The sequence below is a fragment of the Nannospalax galili genome, unplaced genomic scaffold (genome assembly GCF_000622305.1).
Source record: "Nannospalax galili isolate Female #2095 unplaced genomic scaffold, S.galili_v1.0 scaffold103, whole genome shotgun sequence".
NCBI lineage: Eukaryota > Metazoa > Chordata > Mammalia > Rodentia > Spalacidae > Nannospalax > Nannospalax galili.
In genome coordinates, this window is record NW_008352136.1 from 3,488,297 (window position 1) to 3,493,629 (window position 5,333).

Here is a 5,333-nt window from a genome sequence, read left to right on the forward strand (position 1 = left end):
CTCTTCCTGACTCCTAATGTGCCACGGCCCCCTCCTGTCTACATGGGGAAGGGGGGCTGTTTTGTCATCCCCAGTGTTGCTAAGAGACCTTCCTCAGTCATGCAGAGAACTGCCAAGCCCCTGCACCCCAGTCTCTCACACTTTCTTTCTTTACTGCTTCCTTTTTTCCCTTCCCTCTTTTCACAACGATTCTATGTATCCTGCTTCTGTGTGTGTGTGCGCGTGTGCGTGTGTGCATGCATGTGCGTGCATAAGGCCAGAGGCTGAGGTCGGATGCCCTCCTCAGTTGGCTCTCCATCTTAGTTTTTGAGACAGGGTCTCTCACTGACTCTAGCACATCAACTGGCCGGACTGGCCGGCCAGTGAAGTCCCACTTCTCTGCTTCCCCAGTGCTGGGGTTATAGACACCAGTGAAGATGCGTGATTTTAAAAATTATTTTTATTCTATGTGTATTAGTGTATGGCCTGCATGTATGTAAGTACACCTGTGTCATGCAATGCCACAGAGGTCAGAAGAGGGCTTTGGGGTCCCCTGGAACTGGAGTTAAGGACGGTTTGTAGCCGCTATGTGGGTGCTGGGAACTGAACCCAGGTCCTCTGCAAGAGCGGTCAGTTCTCTTAACCACTGAGCCATCTCCCCAGCCCAGTGCTCAACTTTATGTGGATGTGGGGCTCGAACTCAGGTCCTCGTGCTTCTGGGGCTGGTACTTTAACCCACAGCCTCCTGTGTCTTGGTTTTTTGTTCATCGTCGTTTTCTAATGCAGGAGAGACTCCTCGTGGACAGGCACTTTGGTCTTTAGTTTGCTGCTGTGGCTCCAATGTCCACTGCACAGTAGACATCCAGCAGATACCAGTGAGGCAGAGCCAGGAGACCTGTCCATGAAGAGCGTCCCCTAAGGCTCCCAGCTCCCTCTGTGAGCTTCAGCAGGAGCCTGTTCTCAACAACATTGACCTAACAAAATTCACATCTTCCAGAGCTGGAGAGATGGCTCCGTGGTTAAGAGCACTGGATGCTCTTGCAGAGAACCTGGGTTCAGTTCCCAGCACCCACATGGTGGCTAACAACTCAACTCAAGTTCAGAGGCTCCAATACCCTCTTCTGGCCTTTGTGAGCATTGCATATCACAGGTGCACTTACATACACACAGGCAGAACACTAAAATAGTCATACACATAAAAATAAATAGAAAATTCACATCTTCCTTCTGGGATTTGTTGTTGACAACATTATTTTATTTTGAGAGAGAGAGAGAGAGAGAGAGAGAGAGAGAGAGAGAGAATGAGTGAGAAGTGTTTCGCTGACAGCAGAAAATGGGAAAAGAACTGGCTTTTAACAAACTACCAATTCTGTAAACCCAACCTTAGCTGTGGGTTTAGATTTTGGCTGTGCTGTGCACACCTGATGTGGTGAGACTGGAAATTGTATTTGAAAGAATTAGGGGTATGCAGCCTGGGAGAGGGAAACCAGAGGACACAGCAGAGGTCCTCAAATGTCTGAGGGGCTGTCACACTGTGTGCCCTTGAGGAAAGCTGACATTCCAGGGAAACCTATTTTTGACTTAGTCAAAGAGAGCCCTGTTTTTAGCTTGCAGAGCTGGACCAGGGTGCTGGGGTCTCCTGGAGTCAGATGTTGGCTGTCACTGGTGGGATGACGCACAGGTGGTTTGTGGTGGTGCGGGAGGGTTGTCTGAGCCCCTCCTCTTGGCTGAGCTTTTCCTGCACCGTTTCCCACGGTCCCAGCCTCTCCTCGCTGTTTTTCATTCATTATGGTGTGTGTGTGTGTGTGTGTGTGTGTGTGTGTGTGTGTGTATTCGCATGTGTGAGGTACATTGAAGGCAGTTGGGGACATCAAATGTCCTGCTCTGTCACTCTCCAGTTTACTCCTTTGAGATACTCTGTCATGGAACTTGGGCCTGGGATGGTGGCCAGCAAGGCCCAGTGATTCTCTTGACCCCAGAGGTATTGGGGTTACAAGTATGTGTGGAAATTTTTGGCTTTTGACATGAGTGCTTGGGATTTGAATTCAGGTCCTTGTGTTTTCACAGCAAGAGCTCTTACGCACTGAGCTATCTCCCAGCCCTTCATTGTGTTCTTTTTAAAAAGATACATCTTTTAAAATTTTTTATTATTTTAATTTTATATGTATGAGTGTATTGTCTGTATTTGTGTAAGTGTACCCATGTCATGCAATGTCTGTGGAGGTGGGAAGAGGGTGTTGGATTCTCCAAGAACTGGAGTTACAGACGGTTGTTAGCCACCATGTGGGTGCTGGGAACTGAACCTGGGTCCTCTGGAAGAACAGCGAGTGCTCTTTTATTTTGAGTTGGTATCTTACTACACAGCCCTGACTGGCCCAGAACTCACTATGTAGACCAGGCTAGTCTTCAGCTCACAGAGATCCACCCGCCTCTGCCTCTGGAGTGCTGGAATTAAAGATGTGCCTCACCACACCCACACCACGAAGCAGATTTTCTCTGTGCATCATTAAGATCTCCACTGCACCATCTCCACTAGCCACTTTAAGGCTCTGAACACCTAGGTTTTCTTCGACTCCTCCTGAGCCCCTATTTAACATCCAGTCCTTTAGCTACTGTCTAGGATGTCTACACCTGATTTATCCTTTCCTGACCCGACATAGGTGTTCTGTAGAAACTTGTTCTACAAGTGAGCGCACACGGCATCTTCCTTCCTCAGCCAGATCACCCTTCCCTTCCGCCTGGCCTCGTCTAGGCTTCAGAGCTGGTTCCTCGACGTGACTTCTCAATCACTCTACACTGGGGACCAGAAGTGCCCCCCTTACTCGCTCATCTGACCTCGGCATGGCCAGGCTTGAAGCATCCACGGCTCTCAGGAGAAAGCCTGTATTTGTTACTTTTCTCACATCTGTGACCAATGCCTTCAAGAAGCAACTTAATGGAGGAAGGGTTTATTTTGGCTCAGAGTTTAAGGGGATGCTGTCCCTCATGGTGGGGGAGGCATGGCTCAGGTGGCTCTGTGGATGCAGCTCCTTACTCACCAGGAAGCAAAACAAAGCAACCAGAAGTGGGCAGGACTGTGACCCTCCAGGCCCACCCCTCCAGCAACCCATTCCTCCCAGGTAGAGTCCCAAAGGTTCCACAACATTCCAAATAGCATCACTAGCTGGGGACCAAGTGTTCAAACACATGAGCCTCTGGGAATGTTTCACATGCGACCATCACAAGCCCAAACTCCTTACAGAAGACTGAGGTCTTTCGTCACCCGGTGCTGACCCACTTTCATCCTGCCCTGCCCATAGCCATCTGGTCACAGCTGCTTGGTTCATCGTCTCACTTCTCAGAGGCCCTTCTGAGTCTTGTCACCTTCTCCAGAGTCTTCTGAAGCCCTGGGCTGCTGGGAGAGCCCTTCCTGCTGTGTTCTACCCTTGTCCACTTCAATTGTGCTTAATGTGGCGGTGAGCTTCTTGTCTCCTTGCTCATAAAACCAATGTCCTTGAGGTATCAAAGACATGTTAGGTTCAGCCCAGTGTCTGGTCACAACTAGGATTCACTAAACAACTCACTGGCCTCTCTTAAGGCACATGCATGAAGACACGGATTAAGTTGCAAGGGAGGAATTGGGTCAACAGGGGATGCTGTTCTTGTTCAGCCATTTAGACATGGCTTTATTTTAAATATTTTATTATGCACTGCCTGCATGTATGTAAGTGCACCCGTGTCATGCCATGCCCAAGGAGGTCAGAAGAGGGCATTGGAATTCCCCTGGAACTGGAGTTACAGACGGTTGTTAGCCACCATATGGGTGCTGGGAATCGAACCCAGCAGCCAGTGCTCTTAACCGCTGAGTCATCGCTCCAGTCCCAACATGACTTTAGAGGGAGACAGAATGGATCACTTAAAGTCTTAAAGCCCCCAAACTAGAAAATAGAATTCTTGATTAAAATTTGTTTTCTTGGTAGGCAGAGCTCTGTGAGTTCAAGGCCAGCCTGGTCTATGTAGCAAGTTCCAGGCCAGCTGGGGTTACAGGGGAGATCCTGTTTCCAAAACACAAAAAAAATTAGTTCACATTGGAAAAAGGAGGAACACTGGTTCCTTAAGTTCTACTTAGGTGAAACAGCTACCTTTAGTGTGTATGTGTATGCTTGTGTGTGTACCTGCGCATGCATATGTGGAAGCCAGAGGTGGACTTCAGGGACCTTTGCCACTCTGCACCTTGTATTTGAAATAGGGTCTCTCAAACTTGTGAGCTTGCTGTTTGAGCAAGGCTGGCCAGTGAGCCCGAGAGAGCCACTTGTCGCCAGTTCCCAGCACTAGGGTTACAGCTGGCTTGTTTTTGTTGTTGTTTCTTCATGTGTATGGCTATGTGCACATCGAACTTGTGAGCTTGCTGTTTGAGCAAGGCTGGCCAGTGAGCCCAAGAGAGCCACTTGTCGCCAGTTCCCAGCACTAGGGTTACAGTGTATGCCACCAGAGCTGGCTTGTTTTTGTTGTTGTTTCTTCATGTGTATGGCTATGTGCACATCAGTTCAGGTGCCCAGAAGAGGGCATCAAATCCCTGGATAAGGAAGAGAGCTGCTCGATGTGGGTGCTGGGAACCGAACCTGGGTCCTCTGGAACAGCAGAGGGTATACTCTCAACCACCGAGCCATCTCCCCAGCCCGGCAGGTGCTCCCTGAGCACTAGACAATTCTTCAGGTATGAGTTACCATTCCATTTAGAAGGATGTAATTTTGAATCACTGATCTCAAGACCTACTTTCTTTGGTATCTTTCAAAGGAAATAAACTTGTACCTTAAAATATTAAGTATATAAGAAACAAACCAACAATTATACTGCCCCAAATGAATCCTGAAAATTTATTATTTGGGAAATATCAGATATTGATCTTTTGTTTTACAGCTCATGATAGTAATCAGAAAATATACATTTTGAAATGAAAGTCAAAAGAGCATAATTACATATGATACATATTACATTTGTTATTTATACATAAGCAAAGCAATACTCAAAGCATATTTTATGGTCCACGATTAGTGAGCGTGGCCATTTTCTGTGTAAAGCTGCAGCAACTCAAATCCTTCTAGACCAGTGAAGAAAAACACTGAGATTCATTTAAGGCGATCTCCATGCCCGGCTGTAAACCTCCAACTTTACTCTCCCTCCTCCCCATATATATGCATATACTTTATTGCCTTTAAAGTTCTGCTGGTTTATATAATTAGTATACTAAATACTCATCTGCAGTGATTTGGTTTCTAAAAATATATAAAATGCATCGGAAAGAGCTCCTGCAGCCTTCAAGTGGTCACCGTGCTGGTGTGGAGCCCACCGGGGAAACGGACAGCAGCATGGAA